We start from the raw sequence: 26,661 nt of genomic DNA, 5'->3' as shown, positions 1-26,661 counted from the left end.
GAGGAACTTTCATTTTAGATTTTTTTGTTCCTAGCACCTACTGTCATACTTGCCACATGGTGGGTGCTTCATAAATGCTTGTTGGGTGATTTTATAGGAGAAATCAGTCTGTTGTGTCCTGGTTGTGGACATGTAGTTATGCCATTTTAATTAATATTGTGTGGGGCAGCTAGGTGGCCAAGTGAATAGAGAGCCCTGACCCTGGAGTCAGGAGGACCTGAGTTCAAATCCAGCCTCAGACATTTAACACTTATTCGCCTTGTGGCCTTGGACAAGTCACTTAACCCCAATTGCCCTGCCTTCTCCCTCCAAAAAGCAAAAAAAAAAAATAATAATAATGTTGTGTTTTGGAATGTCCCTAAAACATTTTTCCTGGCTGTCCTGGTTATAGTTACAATCTTTTTACTTCACCGTGTTGAAGCTACAGTCATTTTTTAGTTTTAAAGAATCATAAGATTATATATTAGAAGGGAACTCAGAGGCCAATTACTCCATTTTATAGATAAGGAAACTGAAACCCAGAGATATTAAGTGACTTGCCCAAGATCACCCAGGTAGAGCAAGGATTTGAACTCAAGTCCTCTGATGCCAAATTTAGCTTTCCTTCTATCTGTCTAACTTATTTGGATTTGCTGCTCTTTGTGGAAGTCTGTGGTTCACAAAGAGGTGGCATGACTTCATGGATAAGATGCTGGATTTGGAGTCAGAAATATTTGGGTTCAAATCTCACCTAAAACCCTTACTAGGCATATAACTCTGGTTAAGTCATTAATTTCTCTGAACCTCAGTTTCCTCATCTGTAAAATGGGATGATTGGACTAGATGACCCTTATTTCTCCTTCTAGCTTGAAATCATTATTATCCTAACAGACAAAAGGCAAATAATTGGCATGCTGGGACTTTGTCTTAGAAACAGAGCCATGGATTGGGAGTTTGGATTCCTGAGTTCTGGTTTAGGTTCTGCTACTGTGGGAAGGTCATTTTACCTTTATGAGATTCAGTCTCTATAAAGTAAGGGGGTTGTATATAAGATAATAGTATCAATGGTATCTTCCAGCTTTATATTGTATTTCCTATTTTAGAAAGATTGAAGGCAAAAGAAGAAAGGGGATGGCAGGAGATGAGATGGAGATTCAGTATCATGGAAGCAAGGAACATAATCTTGGACAGACTTTGGGGAATAGTGGAGGATAAAAGGGCCTGGTGTGCTATGGTCCACAGAGTTGTGAAGAGTGGGACACGTCTAAATGACTGAAAAACAATAGCAACAACTTTAGAAGGTATTTCAGAATTACAGAATTTCAGAGTTGGAAAGTAATCTAGAGGCTGTCTAGGTCCAACCCATACCTGAAAAATTATTTACCCTACAACATATTTGACAGATGGTCATACAGTCTTTGCTTGAAGACCTTCCAAAAGGGAGAACCTAATGCCTCCCAGCCTATTCCAAATGGATGTCTCTATTTGTCAACAATTTTTTTCCTTATGTCAGACCTAAAGTTGTTTCTGTAAAATTCCACCTCTGACACTTAGGTCTGCCATCTAGGACTGAAGAGAACATGACTAATCTCTTCCATTTGATAGTCCTTCAAATACTTGAAAACATCTAACATATCATCTCTGAGTCTTTTTGCTAAGTAACCCTAATTTCTTCAAATAATCCTCATATAATGTTAACTCAAGGCTCATTACCATCCTAGCTGCTCTGCTCTGGGAGCTTTCTGGCTTATCAGTGTACTTCTAAATGGCTCCAAGAGCTGAATACAATACTCCATATGGAGTCTGAGCAAAGCAGAGTTCAGAAAGACTGTCACCCGCTTCTTCCTGGATACTATGCCCAATGTGTAAGGTAGCTTAAGATTCCACTAGCTTTCATTGCTGCCTTATCATACTCCTGACTCATAGGGATCGTTTCATTCACCAAAACATCCAGATTTTTTTCAGGCAAATTGCTATCTAATCTTACCTTTCCAATCTTGTACTTGTGAAGATGGTTTTTGAACAAAAGTTCAAAACTTTATTTTTATCCCCCTTAAATTTCTTTTTATTAGAGTTCAACTCAGTATTATAAAGATCTCTTTGGATCTTGGCAACTGTCATCCAGTGTGTTAGCTATTCTTCCCAGTTTTTTATCATCTGAAAATTTGATAATCATGACTTCAGTGCCTTTTTTTTAAGCCATTGGTACAAATATTCAACAGCACAAGACCAAACTAAGCTTTAAAAAAATGAAATTAATGAAAAAAAGATTTAAGTGCTTATTATATGCTAGGCACTATGCTAAATACTGGGAATACAGATGTAATGTTGTTGGGTTTTGCTCTGGGCTGTGGAGCTAGCCCACTGGTTTTGGATCATATTTTCTTCTTCTTTCTTAAATGCTAGATGGGGGTTGATGGGTGCAGGGGTAGGGATGGGTGGGTGGAGCAGGACTTAAATTCTTTCCAGATTTTTTCCTGTCTTTCCACTGTGGAATAGGAGATTGGTTTAGGGTAAGAATCTTTTTCTCAAGTTATTGATCTCTCCTCTCTAAACCCTTTCTTACTGGAGATTTAATCAGGGCACACTATTATAACAAGTAGCTAATTTTTTTCTCCTATAGGCAATATAATGTCCCTTAGGTCTATATGACCCCTTTCTCTATTTAATGGCATTTATGTTTGGTAAAAAGGTTATTAATAAAATCCTAATAGCTCAAAGTCCCTGGTTATGAAAATTCCTAAATTCAGAAAAATGTTTGACTCTATAATTTAAGTTTTGTTTATCTCTATCCAAGGCCTGACTTTTTTATGTTAGAAGAGGAGAAGAAAAAGGAGGAGGAGGAAGAGGAGGAAAGGATTCAGGAAATGTTTAGGAAAGAGAGCATTACAGTCGCTGTTACTGAAAAAAAAAAACACGTGAAGGGGAAGTTAGGGAAAAAAAAATAAGATCTCGTTGGGGAAATTTCCCTCAGCTTTTGAAGAGGTGAGTGCAGTTAAGAACTCTTCCAAGCACTCTTGTTTGTGAGGCCCAATGGCCCAACTCAGTCTCTCCCTTCTCTGGGATTGTTTTGCCTTCCTTTCAGTTTCTCCATTTGGTTCATCTTTTTAACTCTCTCCTTCATATTGCTGTCCCTGTATTTCCAATTCGTTCTGGCTCAACTCATTAAATTCCGTCAGGGCTAAAGACACTATTTCCCAGTCGTTGCTACTGCTACTTAGCTCTTTCAGTCCCCACTGCTCCCTCTTGTAGAGTAAACGTGTCCTTTTAAGAATTCCTAGCCATGACTCAAGTCCAACTTAGCGTTCCAAGATTATGATAGTTCCAAATAATTTTCAGGGCTGCTTTTTTCTCTGAACTACAAAACTTGGGGTGCCAATCAGTTCTCAAACCCTATTTTACAAAACAAACCATAGCAGAAACAAAGACAAAAAAGTAAACCTTCTGCAAGAACTTATTTTGTGATAAGAGAAGACGACACATATAAGGAAATGGTGGTCGGGAAGGAATGATTTTAGGGAAGTCACTGGAGTGGTGATTGGAGTCCTAGGGAAATAAATTGGTATGTCCTTTCTAGAAACAGTCAAATTGGTTTGATTGTTGTTCTAATCTATTCCTGAATCTTGTCTCCTTACACAACACTCCCCTTCTATACCCTTCAGTTCATCGAAGCTGGCTTCTGTGCAGTTTCTTTCACATCCTTGTTCTATCTCCCTTGCTTTTATCCCATCTTGGAATGCTCTGCTCATCATCTCCTCTTCTAAGATTCTCTGTATTTCTTCAGTACTCCACCCAAATTCCATCTTCTTCAGGGGTCCTCTCCCAGTTCCCCTAGCTGCTAATGCCTCCCTCTCTCAAATTTCCTTCCATGTATTCTGCTTATATATTGTACAAAGATTTTTATATCTCATCTCTTTGTAATGTTAATGGGAGTTGAAGATCTTTCCTGCCCATTAATAGGCCTCACCTGGAGCCCATTAAGGTAAGCTTGATTAGGGGAGGTTTGTTTTTCTGGAAGGCCCACACCTTTTGCTAATTTCTAATTAGGCACAGGGTCCTGAAGGTTGTGATGCTCTCTGACTCTGAGAAGTCTATGTATAGTCTGAGCTTAGAATTTTACTCTGGGACTCACTCATTGGAAGAAGGTTCATGTGATTTGGCCAGAAGAGACTCTGGGTAGCCATTAAGGAGCCCTGCAGCTTTGAAAACCCAGCTTTTGCTGCTTCTTTCTCAGATAACTATGTATGTATTGCTGTGGTCATACAGTTGCATCTATCTGTTGATCTGTACTAATTTCTCAGATGGTTAGAAACCCTGTCTGTTGATCTGTGCTATTTTCTCTGCTTATAATTTCTGTTTGTATTTTCTCTGAAGTTCAGGGTGCTGATTTTTCCCCTGAACTAAGTGAATTATGTATATGTTTAATTAAAGTATGATTTTTTTTTTTTACCCCTTTAAAGTTGCTTTCCTCTAGAAAAGCAGATCTAAGAACCTGTGCTAGTAGCCATCCTGGGTATGCCAGTGTGGCTGTTGTTACACTCCCCTATTAGAATGTGACAGTTCCTGAGCCAGTGACTGTTTTGACTTTTTCCACATCCCTAATGCTTAGCATAGTGCCTGACACATAGTAAACATTTGACAAATACTTGTTTACTGACTGACTAAAGGGAGTGGGTAGGTGGGGAGCATCATTGCAGGAAAATGGCCAGAGTATAGCAGACATCGTAGTAGGTAGGTTTGGGTTGGGTTGGGTTGGCTCAGGAGAACTCTCACCAGTCAGGAGCAAACAGGGACTCAGGCTGGGAGCTGGAGAGTTGTGATACAGGTAAGAATTGAAAGGGAGCTCGTAGGTCGTTTAGCCTCAGTTCCAAGAGCTGTGATATGAGGGTGTTGTATTAGTCAGTCAAAAGCATTCATTAGGTACTTCTTATGTGCCAAATACTGGGATCATAAAGAAAGGAAAAACATGGTCCCTGACCAGAAGTTCATATTCTAATGGGGGAGGGCAACATACAAATAATTATATTTATGCAACATACATACAGTGCAAATGGAGGGACATCACTAGCAGTGATTTGGTGGAAAGGAGGGAAATTCCTGTAGAGAAGAGGTGGGGAATCTTTTCATGTTGGAAGGCCACATTAATATTTAGCTGTAATCAAATAAAGCTGTATTTGAGAAACTTCAATTAGATATACTTTAAAATGTACATTATTTTTAAAAAATCTAACTATGTACTTAATAATTTCAAAAAATGAAAACTATTTGTTAATTTTAAAGTTAACTAACCTTTTAATGATTTTGTTATGTCTGCTTTTAGTTAGAAAGCATTGAACATTTGATTTCAGCATGGAGGTCGGAAGTTTCAGTTGATTCTCCAGATGGGTGTCATTTGTGATCTGAAGGGTGTCTTGACTTGGGCTAGGTAGAAGAATGTAGATTCACAGCAATAAGTGGTCGAAAAGCAAGAAAGCATTTTTTGGGGATGTTGCTGAAGGCATGGGTATTCTACTGCATTTTTCCACGTTTCAATTTGATTTTTCTTAGCATCAAACAATGACTTTAAAATGTCATCTGCTGAGAGCTCAAACAATTCCATCTGTAGTTCTTTAGGTGCCTTGGTGATATCAACTGGGTGAGGCTGACATGCTAATTTGAGTGTGATGTCATGATTCTCCAAGTCAGTGAACCTTTCATTGTATTCTCTAATTAATAAATCTATAACAACTTCATATTCTTCAAATGATTGGCTTGTATCATCCTGCACATTAATGAGCTTTGCTGACTGGGGAAAATGTTCATCTGAAATCTCCTGTTGAAGAAGTGTTTTGAAAAAAGGGCTTCTTTCAAAATTGTTGTTTGTTTTTGTTTTTTTTTGCCACATATATATAGACTCAGTTTTACCTTGCAAAAAAAGTCATTTTGATTTGACGTATCACACAAAAATGCAGCATTCCTATGAAAATCTCCTTTCAATAATTCACATTGCTGATTCTGTTCTTTCAGAGACAAAATTTTAGCCAACACCTGTCACTACAATATCCAATGAACTTTAGAATGAAACAGCAAATTCACACTCAGTACATCAACATTCAACTTTAGCATGTTATGAAACTGATGATGCCGTGTTGCATTTGCATGAATACAGTTAACAATACTTATAACTTGTTGCAAAGTGTCACTTAAAATAGTAGCTTTGGCACAGAGATTTTCCTGAAGCAAGATACAATGAAAAGAAATGAGTTAATATTTTTTTAATCTGTGCAATAAACTCTTCATGTTTTCCTGTTATGGAGGGTACACTGTCTATACATACACTCACTAAATTTACCAAATCTGGTGTGGCCAGGAAGCACAGCGAGTAAGAGCACCGGCTCCAGTGTCGGAATGACCTGGGATCGAATCTCGGGCTCAGACACTTAGCACCCACCCAGAAACACCTGGCCGTGTGACCTTGAGCAAGTTACTTAACCCTGATTGCTTTAAAAAATAAATAAATAAATTTACCAAATTTAGTCCAAATTCACCATGTTTATCTTGGAAGTTGTTGAAGATGTCTGTTCCCTGTGTTCTGTCCATAAGAGCATCCAAAGCAAGTAATTCTTCACAACAAAGAAAATCTTCTGTTCTGACCTGAATGAAGTATAAAATCTGCACCAAGTCAATAGTATCAGTTGATTCATCCAAAGTGATTGAATAATATATATTTTGAAGTATTGTATGATGTTGTTCTGTTAAGTTGAAGGCTAATTCATGCATTTTCTAGTTCACTGCATGGCTTCTTCCCTCCCCCCCCCCCCCAAATATATAAGCTACTTTATAAGTTGCTTCAGTGGCATTATTTCCAGGTCTTATTGCTGCTTGAAATAATTATCTTTGCTTTTACGTTTCATCTTTTAATTTCTGTAACACAACCTTTTGTGCCTCTTCCTTTAATTTAAAATATTTGTGGTTCTTATGAGAGTTGTAATGCTGATGAGCATTGAATTTCTTTAATGTTGCTATTGCATTATCACAAAACAAGCAAATCATCTTATCTTTAGCAGAAATAAGATAATATTGCAATTCCCAATCCTTATCAAAAAATCTGTTTTCTTCCTTCAGTGTTCTCTTGGTCTCCTTTGACATTATGGGCTGTATAGCAGACGGAATCAAAAAATACTATTGAGGCGTACACTATTCACAAATTCCACTTGAAAAGGAAACACAGTACACTGTTGTCAAAAGATAACAGGCTGACATACTCAGCCCCCATAAACTCTGACCAACCAGCCTCATGCAGTAGTGGTACCAGCTTGGGGGGGGGCAGGAAATAAGAACTAAATAATAGTGTAGCAGCCATCAATTTAGCCCTTATGGCTTACTAATGATCTAATTGTGCTGATCAATCTGGGGGGATTATTTCATTGAAACTTATTTTATTTTTTGGTATTTAAAATACATTCATTTTAAAAATAAAATAAAAATATAAAAGACAAACAAATGTGTCAATAAAAATAAAAGGATTTGTTCTATAAAATTTGGATTCAGTCTAGCACAGGTCTTGCCAGAGCAGACTGAGCCCCAGCAAATCTGGAACAGGCCTCATGGTGACCAAATCACTGTCAACAGTTGGTTTCCAGGCCTCTCAGGTCACAGATGCCAAAGACAACTTGGAAGGTCAGCAGAAAAAGTCTTTCATATCTGGTGAGAGTAGAGCATGGTGTAGCTCAGGCTGTGCCAGCACAATCCCAGCCCGAGCAAACTAGAAGCAGGCCTTGGGAGTTACTGAATCAGGAATAGCAGCAGTGGCAGTGACTGCTTTCAGAGCTCTCAACCCACAGACGATAAGGGGGTCAAACAACTGATCAGAAGAAGATTACAGGGGTTTCTTTGCTAGCACTGAGGCAGTGCTCTGTTGCTTTGCCCATACTCTGATCTGGGTCACAGTCTCAGGTGGCAGTCCCTGGGTGAGGAGGAACACGAGCTCAGCAGAAGTTGTGGCTGCAGGGGAGGGGGGACCTTCCTCACAGTTCTAGGGCAGAAAAGGGTGCTTGTGGTCACTTGTAGACCAGAGCACTGTCTAGGTCACCTCTCCTTAGATCCTAGCATCTTGAGAGAACTGAAAACTTATAGGTCCTTAGAAGTATTTCTGAAAACAGCTGCACAAAATCCCAGAAACTTAGGACAATGCACCCTCCACATTGGAAGTAGAGCCCTAATTTAACACACAGTTAAAAGTAAAATAATAGACTGGTAAAATGAGCAAACAAACTCAGAGGGGAAAAAAAAAACTCTGACTATAGAAAGTTATTATGGTGACAAGGAGGATCAAAACACAGACTCAAAAGAAGATAGCAATGTCAAAGCTCCTATATCCAAAGCCTCCAAGAGAAATATGAATTGGTCTCAGGCTATGGAAGGACTCAAAAAAGGATTTTTAAAATCAAGTAAGAGAGGTAGAGGAAAAAATTGGAAATGAGAGATGCAAGAAAATCATGAGAAAAGAGTCAATAGCTTGGTAAAGGAGACACAAAAAAAAATACTGAAGAAAATAACACCTTAAAGAACAGACTAGGCCAAATGGCAGAAGAGGTGCAAAAATCTGTGAGGAGAAAAATGCCTTAAAAAGAAGAACTGGCTAAATGAAAAGGAGGTCTGAAAACTCTCTGAAGAAAATAATTCCTTAAAAATTAAAATGGAGAAAATGGAAGCTAAGGACCATATGAGAAATCAAGAAGCAATAAAACAAAACCAAAAGAATGAAAAAATAGAAAATGTGAAACATCTCATTGGAAAAACAACTGACCTAGAAAATAGATCCAGGAGAAAAAAATTTTTAAATTACTAGATTTCCTGAAAGTCATAATCAAAAAAAGAGCCTGGAAATCATCTTTCAAGAAATTATCAAATAAAACTGCCCTGATATTCTGGAACCAAAAGGTAAAATAAAAATTGAAAGAATCTACCAAACACCTCCTGAAAGGGATTCCAAAATGAAAAAACTCCTAGGAATATTATGGCCAAATCCTAGAGTTCCCAGGTCAAGGAGAAAATATTACAAACCTCTAGAAAGAAACAATTTAAGTATGATGGAGCTACAATCAGGATAAAACAAGATTTTAGCAGCTTCTATATTAAAGGATCAGGGCTTGGAATATGATATTCCAGAGAGCAAAGGAGATGGGTTACAAGCAAGAATTACCTGCCTAACAAAGCTGATTGTAATCATTTAGAGGAAAAAATGGACATTTGGTGAGATGGAGGACTTTCAAGCTTTCTCGATGAAAAGACCAGAGCTGAATAGAAAATCTGACTTTCAAATAAAAGACTCAAGAGAAGCATAAAAATGTAAAAGGAAAGGGAAATCATAAGGGCCTTAATAAGGATAAAGTATTTACATTCCAACATGTGAAGATGATATTTGTAACTCACAAGACCTTTCTCATTATTAGGGTAGTTAGGAGTATGTATATGCAGAGGGTACAGGTATGAGTTGAATATGAGGGAATTGTATCTAAAAAATAAAATTAAGGAGTGATAGAAGAATGTATTAGAAGAAAGAGAAAGGGAGAGGTAGAATGGGGTTAATTATCACACATAAAAGAGGCAAGAAAAAACTTTTACTGGAGGGGAAGAAGGGGAATAAGGGGAGTGAGTGAACCGTACTCTCATCAGAATTGGCTCAAAGAGGGAATAACATACACACTCAATCAAATATAGCAACCTGTCTTACCCTACAGGAAAGTAGGAAGGGGAGGGAATAAGAGAAGGGTGTGTGTGTGTGTGTGTGATAGAAGGGAGAGCAAGCAGATTGGGTGCGGGAGTGGTCAGAAGCAAAGCACTTTTGAGAAGGGACAGGGTAAAAGGAGAGAGAAAATAGAATAAATAGGGGTGGTGGTGGGAATAGGTTGGAGGGAAATACAGTTAGCAATAGTAACCGTGGGAAAAAAAATTGAAGCAAGTGTCTCTGATAAAGCCTTATTTCCTAAATGTATAGAGAACTGATTCAAATTTATAAAAATAAGAGCCATTTCCCAATTGGTAAATGATCAAAAGATATAATCAGTTTTCACATGAAGTAACCAAAGCTATCTATAGCTGTATGAAAAAAAATATTCTAACTCACTATTGATTGGAGAAATTCAAAATAAAACAATTCTGAGATACTACTTCATACCTATTAGATCGTCTAATGGGATAAAAAAAAGTAAATGACAGATATTGGAGGGGATGTGGAAAAAATGAAATATTAATGCACCATTGGCAGAGTTGTGAACTGATTCAACCATTCTGTAGAGCAATTTGGAACTAAGCCCAAAGGGCTATAAAACCATGCATACCCTTTGCAATACTACTACTAGGTCTATATGCCAAAAGACATTTTTTTAAAAAAAGGAAAAGGACTTATATGTATAAAAATATTTATATCAGCTCTTTTCTGGGGGTAAAGAATTAGAAATTGAGGGGATGCTCTTCAATTTGGGAATGGTTGAACAAGTTGTGGTATATGATTATAATGGAATACTATTGTACTATAAGAAATGATGAGCAGGATGCTCTCAGAGGGGAAAGTCTTGCATGGGCGGATGCAAAGTGAAATGTACTGTGTACAAAGTAACAGCAATATTGTAATATGATTAGCTGTGAATGATTTAGCTATTCTTACAGTACAATGATGCAAGACAAATCCTGGAGGGCATATGATAAAAAGTGTTATTTATCCTCAGAGAAAGAATTGATGTGTCTGAATACAGATTGAATCATACTTTTTTTAAACTTTATTTTTCCTAACTTTTTTTTGTCTGTTTTCTTCCACAACATGACTATTTTGGATATGTTTTGCATGTGTATACATGTATAATCTATAACAAATTGCTTGCCTTCTCAATGAGGCAGAGTGGGAAGGGAGGAAAGGAGGGAATTTGAAGCTAAAAGTTTTAAAAACAAATGTAAAAAATTGTTTTTTTACATGTAACTACGGAAAAATAAAATAATAAATACAAAAGAATAAAAAGAATTTACAAAAAGAAAGAATCTTGTCACCAAATTTCAGGTATTACACAAGAAAATTTGCTATCTATATTAAAACCAAGGAACAGATTACAGATAGATAAGATTATAGGCTGTATTTTCCAATTATTGTTGAGAATTCTAATTTTTTTCTTTCATGAGTTGGTTTGTTTGTTTTTGTCAGTGGCATATTTGAAGGGGATTGGTTTCATCATACTGGGTGGCACCAGATAATGAGTTTCTTGGTGATGGTGGTGGTGAGGACAGTAGTTAAGAAATTCTCAAAGTGAATCTGGGTTTTTCATATTCTAAGGCCCTTTTTTGCAAAGATTATGGTAAAAACTCTCTTTTCTTTATTCTTCACCAGTGTGAAAATTGTCTAGACTATTTGTTTTTAATGCCATGGATTGAGAATTTAGTTTTAGACTGGGGGGAAAATGTGCAAAATAGAGGCAAAGTAGCATCAATAGAGAGAAAAGAGGGGAAACCCCTGGAGATTACATTTTCTTTGTTGGAAAAACTTAAGTCATTTGACATTTATTGTGGGCAATTTTCAGTGGGAATTGTTTACTACAGTAGGTTTTTTTCCTTGAGAGAGCCTTTGTCTAGCTCAGTTTTTCTTAATCTATTTGCCAATGAAGTGTCTTCAATGAAAGTAAATTTCCTGTTAGCCTCACACAACAATCAATATAAAGAATAATATACATTCTCTCTAACATTTAATTAAAGATTTTTCAAAACAGTAAAGCATACATGTACAAGAAATGTGGAAAAACAGTTGGAGAAGATGCCAGAAGCTGGGCCAGAACTGGAAAAGTACATCTTCTAGTTCACTCTGTTCAAGAACACTATTTTCTAACCTGAATGTCGTTTTCCAAGTAGTCTTAGCTCCATCTTTAGCTTCTACCCGGTGCATACAGCTCCCCCACTGGTTCTTGTCTATGAACCTGTACTCTTTCCCTTTTCCGACAATAATACATCATTCTTACCATTCTATTGATTCAGAGTTCTCTTTCAAACTTACCTCAGGCTCCTAACATTTGTAGGTAGCAACCTAGGTGCATTTTCTCCCTAGAGGCAGTGTAGAGTTCTTGATTGGGATTAAGAAAGCTCTAACTTCAAATCCTGTCTCAGGGATATTTAAGGGGTGTGAACCTGGATCAGTTTAACCTCTCTGGGTTTCAATTTTTTCATCTATAAAATGAGGCGTTAAGCTCTATCTCTAACATCCCTTTTAGCTTTAAGTCTAAGATCTTATTCAGCCTCCTATATGGCTATCCTATCATCTTTGTAGCTCTTCTTATTAGTTTCTCTGTCTTATTTATAGTAGTAGTAGCTTGAATTTAAAAATCATTTTGCAGTGCTTTCCAATAATTTGTAGGATGTTATTCCTGTTTTGCAGATAAAGAAAGCAGGGGTCAGAGAGGTTAATTAACTTGCCCATGAGTGATAAATGACAGGGTCAAGAGAGGGACCCAGGACTTTAGATTCCATTTGACCACTCATTTATAAAATCATAAATCTGTAATATGGGGCTTAGTGAGAGTCAGGAGATAGTGTATGTAGCAAAAGAGTCTTCTAAATAATCATTTAGTATAATGCCAGATGACAGATAACCCTTTTAACCTGAATGACACCTAGTATCCTTTTATACTAATGGAGGGATGTCCTCAGCACCTAGCCCAGTGCCTAGTACATAGTAGGTGTTTAATAAATGCTTGTTGATTGATTTTTAATGGCTTTCAGGGAAAAAAAATGGTTAGGACCAAATAACATGCATTTGGCTTTATCACACCCATTCATTTGTTCCTTCTTTACCAACTTTTGCCTTTTGCTTGACTTTTTTGTGTGCCATCCAAGGCCTGACTGAAGGGCACAGGGAAAAAGATTTGGGAAGGAATAGTTGACTATCTGTGGGCTAACAATGGAGAAAATTGATGCAGAGAAAACCATAACATGCAGACTGTGGCATGTGGCAAACTTGTCTAGTTTTTAATACAATAAAATTCATCTTAAAGCACATTGCTAAACCATAGATTGATTAACTAATGTTTCTTGTATATATTGTGATACATAGTGCATCAGCATGTGGCAGGGAACCATTATAGCCTAAAAACCTAGAAATTGCATTTTCTTCTTTTTTTACACATCATTGTAATACAGTAACAGGGGTCTAGTTTGTCACAATTAAGAAATGAGCCACTTTAAAATGTTGCTCAATTGTAAATTAAAGATTTATCCTAGACTACAGCAAAATAGTAAAACCAGTATTCGTAATGCCAAAGAAAGCTTTTGGGATTTTTTTTTAAAGGGCTCATTAACATTAGGATGTAAGAACATTAGCAACAAAGGCTATCTATAGAAACCTGAAAATGCAGGCTAATGCCTCCAACATAAGTAAAATTTACTAGTTGACAGTTACTGGTCTAGTAGATTGTAAAATAAACAAATGGAACAAAAGACTTAAAAAACTAAGTTGATTTTTAAAAGTGATTTTAGCTGCAAAAATCTAAAGTATGTAAGTTTTCCTTTGGCATTTCAAAATAAAAACAGCGGCATATTAGAAAGGAAATTTATAGAACATAAAAAGTCATTATTCTTATCATGGTCACTTTCATTTTGTAATGCTTTCTTTTAAAAAAGCATTTTAAACAAACAGGGAATAGAATCCTGGTTATCTTTTTTCTCAACTCTGTAACTCTTATTTATGTTTCTAATATACAGTGCAATGAAAAAAACTCACCTTTGAAAGACCAAAGCATTTATATGGTTCATATACTAATAGAATTAGAACTGCAAGAGAATTTGTAGAACATTTAATTTAATATCCCCATTTTCTAGGTATGGAGATTGAAGTATTAAGTGATTTCCCCAAGGTTACAAAGGTAGTAATAGTCAGAGAGCCAGAAATCAAATCTGCATCTTCTGACTTCAAAGCTTGCACTAAAAGATATCTAAGTATATAAATGGACTGATAGCAAAGCAACAAGCATACCACCCATGTGGTCTATCGTTACTACTGAGATGAGTTCAAAGCATAAACAGGAACTATATCGTGTGGCGCTGAAAGAATACTGGTGGTGAAGTGTCTGCTCTTCTATCGGAATTGATGGTCTCTCCCAAATGATCCTTACCTGAAAAATACCTTGATAACCTTCCAGGGCTCCAACTTTCCTCTTTCTGGAGACACAGTCCCCTTTGGGTGGGAGAGGATTGTGGACCAAGCTTCACACAGGTCAATGGTTTAACCACAGTTCAGCTTCACATAGGTTAGTTGATTTAACTTTACCAACCTACTGTAGACTTGATTTTTGGTAGTATTCCTCCTGAAAGCGCTGGCAACTTGACCAACAATTGGTCCTTTCTAACTTTTTGATTTACCTGTTATTAAGAGTAGAAAAATAAACACTAGCCATGTAACCCTGGGCAAGTTACTTAACCCCAATTGCCCTCCAAAAGGCAAAAAAAAAAAATAGTAGTAAAATAAACTGATCAGGGGCAACTGGTCAGGCAAGCTGAATGAACTCATGATTTTATTTCTTTCTCCCTCCCAAACTATACATTACTGTTCTAACGTAATCAGTCCCCAAACCTTAGAATGATGGCATATGCTTTACTACCAAGGATCAAGAGTCCATTGTGGGAAGGGAAATGGAAGAGAGATGGCATGTTCAATTTGGTGAACAATAAGTAGATGACTTTGGAACACAGTGTGTGAGGGGAGTGATGTGAAATTGGTCTGGAAATGTTGGTGGGAATCAGATTTCAGTGAAATTCAAATACTAAGCTGAGAAGTTTCTGTTTTTTACTATAGCCAACGGGGAGCCATTAAAGATATTTGAGTAGAGCAATAATATAGACTTACATTTTAGAAATATTATTTGGTAGCTGTATGGAGGATAGATTAAGGAGGAGGGAAACAAATTAAGGAAACAAATATTGCAGTAGTCAAGAGAAAAGGTGATGAGAGTCTGAATTAAAGTAGGAACTAAAGAAGTGAAAGAGAGGAGATGGAGATGAGAAATTTTTACAAAATGACAACTTGGCAACTGATTGTATATGGGGAATAAAGAAGAGGGAAGAGTCAATAATGACTACAAGGATTTGGATAAAGGTAACTAGAAAAATGATGGTACCATCAACAGAAATAATGAAGTTTTAAAGAGGGATTCTGTTTTGAGAAAACATAATGAATTCCTTTTTAGACATATTAAGTTTGAAATGCCAATGAGACATCCATTGTAGGCTCTTGATGATGTAAGATTAGAGCTCAGGTAAGACTTTAAGACCAGATATATAGATTTTAGAGTATCAGGGGTTTATTTTGTCACAACTAAGAAATTAGCCACTTTAAAATGTTTTATATCATTCAATCCTAAATGTTGAGAGATGGTATTTGAACTCAGTGACTGATGAAATCCTAGAGAGAGTGTAGAAAGAGAGCTTAGGATAGAACTTTGAATGATACTGACACTTAATGAGTCACAGTTGTATGATGATACAACTAAGGAGAATGAAAGAGATTTAAAAGATGAGAGAGAGAAAGAAGGAAGTAGGTAATATCACAGTGGTCAGCAATATTGAAAGTTAGAGATATAACATTGAATGAGGTGAGGCTATTAGACTGAGTATCATAGGATCATAGATCTGTAATAGACTTTGGAGATCATCAATTACTTACTTAATTGATGAAGAGATAGAGGCCCACAAAGATTGTGTCTTTCCTAGGGTCACACAACTAGTAAGTGTCTGAGAGGGGACTCAAAGCCCATCATGACTCCAGGTCCAGTAGTCTAGCCACTAAACTATGCTACCTGTTAGAGTAGTTAAGTGATTTTTGGTAACCATGATGAGAGAACTTTCAGTTGCATGCATGGTAGGATTGGGAGTCAGACTGCAAGGGGTTGAGAAGTGAGTGGGAGGTGAAGAGCAGGAAGCAATGAGTGCATCTCCTTTTTAGTGATTTGCCTGTGAAAAGGAAAAGAAATATAGTCTTGAGTCAATGGCAGGGTCAAGTAAACTTTCTTTTTCTTTTCTTTTTTTAGGACAGAGGAGACTTATGTGTGTCTGTAGGCAGGGAAAGAGGAGAGCTAGTAGAAGAGAGATTGAAGATGAGAGAAAGAGAGAAAATGACTGAAGGAGAAGGCTCCCAGAGGAGGGACGAAAAGATAGGGTCAAAAACACCACTGAAGTGCCTTGGCTTGACAAGTAGAAAGGCTACCTTCTCCTTGAGAATAGAGCAAAGAGGAGAGAATTTGGAATCATGCAAGGGGATTTTGAAATTTGAAATAAGAGTGGAGGCAGCTCAAAAGAAGGCCTTGTCTTCTCAGTAAAATAGGAGCTGAGGTACTGGGCTGAATGGGAGCTATAGAGGACTTGAGAGAGATTTTGAGAAGAGAGGTTTTGAATAACCACTAGGAAGAAGATATGACAGAGTCAGTCATGGAATAACAAAGAGATTACTGTGCAGCAGTAAGGGCTCAACTGAGATCAGGTAAGTTTATAGTAAACCCAGATGTCATGGTCACATAACTGTCTCTTTTATTTTTCTTCAAAGGCAGGAGGCATTGGCAGGGAAAGGTTTGTAGAACCAGTGTTCTATCCAAACCAGTCTCCTTGAGGATCTTTGAATTTCAATACATAATCTGTGTTTCTTTAAACTTCTAGTTTGCTTTATCTGTAGAGCAAAAGGGGCAAGGCTCCTGGAAAAATTTATAGGCACTCAAGCTGGGTGGTAGATTTCTTTATCTTCTGACTCTAAGTACTGTGTACCATTAAGTTATACTTGTGTGTTTGTGTTGGTGTAACTTAATTCCACTGAAACGAAGCAGGACAAGGAAGAGGGTGAAGTTTTTCCCACTGAGTGGGGGCATGAGCTAGTTGTATAAATTCATACACACCACACCCCAAGATTAGTGAGATAAGTACTGAAACATACAAAAGGGGCAGACTTAGAGCTGAAAAACTTAGAAACCAAGTAGTGCAACATGCTGTTTTTACAGATGAGGGTCTGAAACTTAGAAAGTTGAATGACTTATCCAGGGTCACAATAAATAACAGAGGTGGCACTTGAACCCTAGCAGCTCAGACTGCAGATCCAACATTCAGAAAGCTGGACCAATATTCCAGGACGCAACACAGCAACGTATGGCAATTGGTTCTTATGATCTGACAAATTTTCTTTTCAGTCTGCCTCACTTTCATTGTTGATAGTTGTGCCACCCTTGAGCTCTGATCTTGTCTTCCCATCTCTCATTTCCTTTGGAGAGGCTAGAATCACACATGTTCCTATCGTATAAGATAACTCAGATTCGCTGCAAATGACCATAAATCTGTACACGGAGTCTGATTGATATCATCAGGGTAATGTTTCAATCATCAATGAGGTGTTATATTTTAGTAATAATAATAGTTAACACAATTGTTATATAGCACTCTGCATCTTTTATTTCATTTGACACAGCCATCCTGTGGTATGTGCTATTATTACCCCTATTTTATAGATGAAGAAACTGAGGCTGAAAGAGGGCAAGTAACTTGCCAGGGCCACATAGCCAGTAAGTGTCTGAGACAGAATTCAAATTCAGGTCTTCCTGACTCCACATCTAGCACTCTATCCACTCTGCTACTTAGGTGTACCATTAAGGGTCTATGATATAGCAGTCGATGAGGAATCAAATGCAAAAATGAAGTGGTTTTTGCTCTCAAGGAACACAAGGTTTAATATTTATATAAAGATTTCATCCAGTTGTCTCATTTGTAAAATGGGGATAATAATAGCATCTACCTAAGGATCAAATATAATTGGAATAGTAATTGTACAGTGCGTAGTTAGCACAGTGTATTACAGAAATATGAACTATTACTATCATTAGCCAGTTTTCAGTGTCCTACAGCAATATGTAGGGCTATGTCAAAGCAAGTATAGATTAGGGTGATGGCTTATAAAGTAACTTTCCAATGAAGACATGCTGGGGTCACTATGAAGCTTTTAGAAAAGATATCAATCAAACAATAAACATTTATTAAATACCTAATATGTACTAAGCATTGGTGTAGCCCCTGACAATAATGCTTTCTTGTGAAAAGGAGTTTCACTGTTTTAACTCATCTTTTTTGCTCTTTGGAAAAGGACACAAGATTCAAAATAAAAGAGGAAAAATCTGGATAAGACATGACTTGCACAAGAGCATGTCGTTGTGCAGATGTTAACTTACATGAAAACCAACAAAAATGGACACAGGAAAAATGATGAAGATTGGATTTTAATAAGAAAAATGTTCCACAATCTTGTTCCAAAGTAACTTCATGGAATTGAAGCTTACTGTCTGGAAGCAGGAAGGAGGTCAACTTAGTCTAAAAAGGGCTAGTTGTTATGAAAAACCACTGCATATGAGAAAAACATTTAATATGCTGTTGGAGCAAATCTAACCTGATTTTGTTTATGGACTGAGAAAATTACCCTCAATTGTACTTCATTATACATTGGCGTGACAGAAATAGGTTCAACATCAGATTTATTTACTTACTTTGTTCCTTTAAAATGACCAATGTCAGGCATGCTTACTGCTTTACATTAGCTGAGTCTTTAGTTTTCAGGTGTAATGATTCATTTCTTTCAGACTGTGCCTTCACACTATCTTAAGACCATAAAATCAGAGGGATTGATATAGTCAACATTTTGTTCCAGTTAGGTGCAAAAGTCATTTGGTAGTGTATTGATGGTGGTGCAGTGAAATATTTCATAAAAATCACGTCATTCATCTTAGACTATATACTGTTGAACTGAAAGAAAAACTCTACTGAATTCTTCTCCCTACTCCCCACCCCAACCCTGAGTGTATAAGGCAGGGGTATGCTGGGGATTAGGTTCAATTAATAGGACCCTGGAGAAATTAACTCCTGCCCCCCTCCCAAGAAAAGTATAACAAGTAAAAGAATTATGGAATCAGAGAATTTGAGAATTGTGGAGGGAACCTCAGTGGCATCTACTTCAACCAATACAAGAAAAGAAACTTCACTTAAATTTATCCAGCAAGAGGTCATCCAGTCTGCGTAAAGACTTTCAAGGAAGAGCAATGAAGCATTTCTTGAGGCAGACCATTCCATATTTGAACAGCTCTCATTGTTAGGAAGTTTTTCCTGCCATCAAGCTTGAATTGGCTTCTTTGAAACTTCAATTAGAACAAGGCTCATATCACCACACAATTTCTCCTCTAATACGTAAGGTTGACTATCATGTTTCAGCTGAGTCTTGTCCTGTCCAGGTCAAGCATGCTTATTTTCTTCCATTTGTCTTACATGTCACGGCCCATGCTGGTTGTCTGCCTCAAGACACTCTCAAGTCTATCAAGATCCTTATTAAACTGTAGCAATTGCAATCCTTTAGCAACACAGAGCAGAGTTTTGTATCTTGGTTATCAAGATAATTGTTTGCCCTTTGTTCTAGAACAAACCATGACATCAGGAAGGTGATGCCAGGACTCGCAAGGAAATTGGATTTAAATAAGTGAAGGCTGTGCAGTAAGTTCAGCCTCACTTTCTCCTCCAGAGCCATCTGGGTCCAGTGGCGAGATATGGATCAGCACAACTGGAGATGGCCCTGGATACAGTGGGAGACTTTGGCTTTTTAAAGTTAAGGTCTTTCCCAGGGAGCAGTTTGACGGAGGCAATGACCATTCAGTGATTGAGGCTAGGTAAGACATGAGGTGAAGGAAGGCCTCTTTCACCTACTGAAAAAAAGCCAACAATAACAGCTACTACTGTCTGGGTGGGGAAGACCTCAGGTTTTCTGGCCCAAACAGAAACTATTACGATTTACATTCACTCTGAGCCGTCAGGGCCTAAACAAGAACCAATCTGGGGCTTGGGCTGGTACCTACTGTCGAACAATCAGTGAGAGCCAGAGTGATTTAAGTCCTTAAAGAAATCTACCCACTAAAACCCAAGATATCTTTAGAGGTTTCAGTGATGAAAATATGCATTCCTTTAGGCGGAACACCCACAAGTGAGGGTATACCCCATTTTGACAGAGGGAGAAGAAGGAGGAAGGGAGAGGAACGGGGGAGAGAGTAGAAGAGATGACAGGATAGGAGAAGAGAGGAGAGAGGCAAGGAGCTGCTTTGCCCAGCTGGAGCTAACCAGAATAATTAGGTAAAACAGGAAAGTACTAGATGACAGGCTGAGGCAAGCACTGTCCCACCCGGCCCCGCTTCACTCTTTATTTCCCCCACAGAAAAGTGTCCTTCGTGTATCACTTGGGGAAATGCTTTATGTCACTCGGTCCAGGTATAAAAATTCCTTGTTCTATCTCTGACACATCCTCTCCTGGCTCTCTCCTCACTGGAAAAATGGAAAGACCTGCAAACTCACTGTGTGGTCAAGTTTCCATAAAAATATGCTTTAAGTTTAAAAAAATCCTTGTTTTTTTGAAATTCTTGAAATTTCTTTGAATTTTTTTTGAAATTTTTTGAAATTCTTGAAATTTCTTTGAAAATTATTTGAAACTTTTTTGAAATTCTTCAAAATTTGTTCTTTCTCATATTAGAAGCCTCTTTATTAAATCTAGATATTCTCTTGCTCTCTTCTCTTTGAGTCAGCCTTTCTTTCACATGGTGATAGCTGATTTGTAAGAATTGCTTACTTTTTAGGTCTTGGCACAGGTCAACAGAGACTGAAGCTTCTACCATCTGTTAGTTACTGGTTGTATCTGCATGAAATGAGTTGATGGTTAGGGTTGAATCTCCAGGGGGTGACTGGTGCAGCATTGGCAACAGAGAGGCAAAGGAATGGAATGTTTTCAAACAATTTGAAAATCTGCCAAAATGTCTTAAAGTATGTTTTAAATTTAAACATTTTAATTGAGGTCCTTTAAAATGAAAAGAATACAGTGTGGCTCTAACAATATCAATTAATTATCCAAATACCAAATGAATTGTACAGTCAAATGAAAAGTGCCAGGCTGCATAGATATCTGAGCACAAAGGCAGGTGGATAATAAATTACTAAAGAAATGTTTCCTTTAAAAGGTACAAGTATGACTAACAAAGGATTTTATAATACCTCACCTTAGCTCTTAGTACAGTGTGAGCCCTTTTACCGAAAGGTCATTTTTACAAGTACACTAATAAAACACTCCTAGTTAAAGTGAAGAAAGCAATTTACTATTGTCCTTGATATGTTGCTCTGGTAACCAGTAAGTTTGTTTAAAGAAAACAAAACTTTTATTGGATACTAGTGTTTTTAACCTGTCACTTGAGTTTCACAGGCAGAACAAACTTTAATCTTGCTCTCTTTGTTTCCTCATCAAATATGAGCACATGCATGCACGTACACACATATACACACATACACATACATACACATACATACATACATATATACATACATACATACACATACACACACAGAGGAAAAACTACTTGGACTTTAGTTCATCTTTTCCCTCTCTGCTTCTCAAATATCGTCTCATTCTTTCCTTTTATTTCTTTTCCTTTATTTATAAAGTTCCAGAATTTTTATCTGAGATATTTGTATATCATGGCAACTCAAGTAATGATTTTGTGATTTGTTGCTAAAATGTCATCTTCTGCCTGCCTCATAATTATAAATCCAAGCTTTTTAGGTGGGTTCAGGATCAATCAATTAGAAAGCCACTCCATAAGTGTGTTAACCCTCAACAGGAGCAGCAATTGTTTATAGTGATAGTGGTCCTTAAACTGATCAATTGTAAACATTCTTCCTAGCCCTCAGAGCTTTCAACACCCATCCCATCCCACTGCTTGCTGATAATCCTGGGGATGATGTACAGATGACAGTGAGCCCAGAAAGACAGTAACTGTGCTGTGGGTTGTTTTTTTCAATGTGAAATTACTGTTCTGTTTTGAGTATTGACTGAGTTTTTAGGCACTGGCAACTGCCAGGGTGGTTGTATACTGTTTCTTTATACATATGTCCATACTAATTTACTTGTCTAAATGTATACAAGATGCATTTTTCTGAAAGGAAGGAATTAAAAGGACTCTAGCTTCCTTTCCCTTCCCAAACTGGCTAGTTTTCTTATTAGTGACAAGATTGTTAATGTAATGGCAGAAAATTGTTAATACCAATTGTAATATGGACTGCCTAAATCTCTTAGTCATCATGACTATGTCAAAATTCCAGTAATGTCCTTATATTCCTACCCTTAAGATAATGAGGTTAGGATGAGCTGAACCACACCTTAGGTCTTCCCACCCAGGGATGTTGCCTATGTGGAGCCCAGTTCAAACTGAATCTCAACTTCTAGAGTCCTTTCTCCCTTCCTTTGGGATTCGTGGCATGAAGGGCAAAACAGTCAAAATGAAGTGGCTTTCCTTTCCTGGATTGCCAAGGGCCCCTGGGGTATCATGACCAGGCCTTGCTACCTCACCTATCTCCACCCTGTCTCCTAAAAATACAAAAACGTTTTCATGGGTCCTTTTGGTTGGGAAATCCCCTGGACATCCTCCAGGGGGCAGGTTTGCTACCCTGTTATCTCAATTAAAGATACTTTATTGCTTAATTCATGGTTTTAATTTATTTCAGGACTTGACAATAACAATACATCAGAGGAGCACTGACAGAATTCCAGAAAGAAATAGGAGAGATTTGAGTGAGACTGACTCAGGATGTGCTCTTAAAAAAAGAGAATATGCAAATGATAACTGTCAGTGTTTTCTGATACCTGTTGTGTCTGGACCAATGGTTTGAGCCTCCTCCATTGTTGGTAATGACAGCTGATCCAGAAAACCTTGTGTTCCCCCTATTCTGCGTCTTTTTTTTTTCTTAAAAGTTTTTTTTGGTTTTCCTTCTAAATACATATGCGCTGTTCTTTCTTTAACCCATTATCAATGAGAGTAGGGTCCCAGAACTATCAGCCCTTCTTCCCCATGTAATTCGACGGTTAGTTCTTCCTTTCACATCCCATTTGCATAAGATAATTACTCATTTTACCGTTTCATAAATGATTTTACTTTTTAATATCACATCATACTCAGGGCTACCCCAATCTTTCTTTCGAACTACCCAATTACTAATAGCAATCTTAGACATATGTTTTCCATTTCCTTATATAAAAAGTAAACAGTCGGTCCTCATTGAGTCCCTTGATATTAGTCTTTGATATGTACCAAATCTTCTATTAAGTTCAGGTTTATTTATTTTTTTCTTTTTAAATAAAATCCTGAAAGTCTGGCAATTCATTGAATATTCATTGTTTCCCAATAAGGATTGTGCTTAACTTTACTGGGTATGACATTCTGCTTATTTTTCTCTTTGATGTATGGTGTTCCAAGATCCGTGGCTCTTTCGTGTCGCTGCTGCTGGGTCTTTTGTGATTCTAATTGTGTTACTGCCATGTTTGAATTGTTTTTTTCTTGTTACTCATAGTATTTTCTCCTCGAGCTCGGAGGTTGGACATTGGACTGTGGTATTCCAGTAGACTTCTTTGTAGGATCTCTTTCAGGTGGTGATTGATGGACTTTTTCTATTGCTACTTTCCCCTCTTGGTCTAACACTTTGGGGAAATTTTATTTAATTACTTCTTATATTATTGTATCAAGATTATTTTTTTTATAGTAGCTTTCAGGTAGTCCCATTATTTCTCTTCTTGATCTGTTCTCCACATCAGTCATTTTTCTTATGAGATATTTCACATTCTCTTACATTTTTTTATTCTTTATATTTTGTTTTATTATTTCTTGGTCTCTGCATCCTTCTCTTAAAGCAGTGGAAAGATGGAAAGCACAGCTACCTGGAGTTTTAGTAAGAAGGACTTCCTGATCTTTAGTGGTGACACAGTGGAGAGAGGGCTAGGCAGGGAGTCAGTCAGAAAGACCTGACTTTAAATCCAACTTCAGACACTTACTAGCTGTGTGATCCTGGGCCAATCACTCCCCTCAGTTTGCCTCAGTTTTCTCATTTGTAAAATGAGGATAATAATAGCATCTGCCTTCCAATGCAACTTTACTTCTCTTTGGCTGAGAGAAGACTTAAGTAGAATTCATTCATCAGGACCCAGCATGCTGGTATTTTGGGGTCTCCAGAGCAACCTTAACCCTTTTTTTGGGTAACCTCTTCATTTTTATGGTTCCCTGACCGGGAAACGCTGCTAAGCTAGGCTCTTCCCCAGCTGGGACTGGAAGGCACATAAGCTTTCTCTATTCCCTTCTTGTTCTCCTAGTATCTTGGAGGTGTTTTGGTTTTTGTGTGTGTCTGGTCCTGCCAAATGAATTCTACTCACATCTTCTCTCAGCCAAAGAAAAGTAAAGTTTATTGAAACTCTGCCATATTGACTAGACTCTTAAGGAGCCTAGGTATCTGTGATGCTTGCATTGGAAAAGTGGGCTAGAATCATCTGACACAGAGTAAGTCTGTTCTAGGTCATTCTATGGCACTCTCACCCCACATGGAGGAAGATGGGGTCTGATATACAGAAGGTTGTGGGAAGAATCTAGGGCTGGTCTAGAGGAGGAGTTTGGGGAGGGTCTTCTGAAGTCAGATGAAGTAAATGAGTGATTCAGGGTGGGAAGGTGCTGGAGGCTACCTGGAGACTACAGACAATGGTGGGCTAGGCCAGTTCAGGGGTGGATTGGTATTCTGATAGGCTCAAGGGTGGGAAGTCTAGGCTAGTAACTGAGGTCTGGGCCCAGCCACAATGTAAGGCCTCATGCAAATGTCTCATCAAAATGGGATGATTCAATCAGAGATCAAGGGGGGGCTCCTAGAGCCTGCATCTCATCACTTAGCAAATAGTTAGCTATTATTATAAATTATTACATAAAGGATAATTTGCCATAGACTATTTGCCATCAACATATTAACTAAGAAAATAATATAGTACCCCTGTAGCTGCTCTCAGGATCTATGTGGCTTTTGATAGATGATAAGTATTTAAGCAACAGGCTGAACGCTCAGTAGATTTTATTCTATCGCTAGGTATGCTACCAAAAGAAATCAAATTGAAAACATTTAATTAAATATTTAAACATAAATAACAAAGAAGGAAGGAAACAAGCCTTTATTAAGAACTTACTATGTGCTAAGCATTATGCTAAGTTCTGAGGATACAAATTCAAGCAAAAAAAAAGATTGTCCGTATCTTCAAGGAGCTTATATTTTAATGAGGGAAGACAACATATAAAAAAGGGCTGTGTGAGTATGTGTGTGTGTGTGTGTGTGTGTGTGTGTGTGTAATGGGAATACAAATTTGAAGATCTTCCCTGCCCCTAGGCTAATGTGCACCTGAAGCCTGGGGAGGGAGGCTTGTTTTTCAGTAGATACTTCTTGATTGGCCAGTGAGTCAATAAGGTTGTTACATTCTCTGAGCCAGGAGAAGGCTATATAAGCCCTGATGTGTAGCTTTGTTTTGGGGGCTCACTTTGAGAAGTGTTCTGTGATTTGATCTGGATTCTGGGAAGCCGTTGTCCAGGCCCCCCCAACTTTGAAAAACCCAGATGTTGAAACCCAGATGTTGACTGGGTATGGATGTAATGGTTGGACGGTTCGGAAAGCTGTCTATTTGATCTGTTTCTGTCTCGATAATTCTGTCTGTATACTTTGAAGTTCGAGGTGCTGACCTTTTCCCCCTGAACAAGGTAAACGATATATGTCTGACTGATTAAAATATGCTTGTTAACCCATTTTGAGTCGCTTTCCTTTATCAAAGCAGATCCAAGAACCTGTGCTGGCAGCAAACCCTGAGGACGCCTTGGGGTGCTTGCTGCTACAGTGTGTGTGTGTGTGTGTGTGTGTGTGATGAAAGTAACCAGCTCCGAAGGCATGGTTTTGAAATCCAGAGGAAGTGAGGAACCCAACAAGGAAGAGAATGAAGGCAAGATAGACTCATGCTCTCCACCAAATGGAGCTTCCAGGTAGAACCTACTTTTGGGAGAAGAGGGCCATCCCCTGAGTCCTTTGTAGGCCTATCTATGTTACTCCTTGTGTATAATAGGCCCTTCCAGGTTGAGAAGACCATCAGTATTGAGAGACATTTCAGGATGAGGCAGCAGCAGAGTGGGCATGATTTTGAAGTCCAGAAGTCAGAAACAGGGCTAAGAGGGGAATGAAGGAATGAGTAGAAAGAAAAAAAGAAGGAAACCAAGTAGTAAAATATTCTTTGTGTCTGTTCACAAGAGGATGCAACTCTCCCACTTTTGCAGGGGACTTAGAGTCTTATTGTTGACTAGTTGTTTCAGTCATGTCCAATTCTTTGTAATCCCATTTGGGGTTTTCTTGGCAAAGATATTGGAGTGGTCTGCAGTTTCCTCCTCCCATTCAGTGTACAGAACAGGAAACTGAGGCAAACAGGGTTAAGTGACTTGCTCAGGGTCACACAGCTAGTCTAAGGCCAGATTTGAACTCAAGTATTCTTCATTCCAGGTTTGGCAATCTATTCACTGTGCCTCCTAACTGCCCAGTTAGAATTAGTTAGAATCTAATTCCCCTTTAATTTTTCTAACTTTCCAGTGATACATAGTCTTAAATATGGAAGTTTAGATTGTGCTGCTGTCTACTTCATAGAATCCTTTGGACAGACTAGAGAATAACTGAAAGCTTTTGCCTTGGAACCCGTGATCGTGGTCAGGAGAGATTCGGGACACATGACTATTGATTCACATGCTTGCACTTCATTTTCTCTATTCTGACAGCATCTCAATAACTTGCTGTTCC

The sequence above is a fragment of the Petaurus breviceps genome, unplaced genomic scaffold (genome assembly GCF_028583685.1).
Source record: "Petaurus breviceps papuanus isolate PSGF00001 unplaced genomic scaffold, PetGlider_PUasm1.0 38, whole genome shotgun sequence".
In the NCBI taxonomy this organism is placed as follows: Eukaryota; Metazoa; Chordata; class Mammalia; order Diprotodontia; family Petauridae; genus Petaurus; species Petaurus breviceps.
This window is presented reverse-complemented; position numbering follows the sequence as displayed.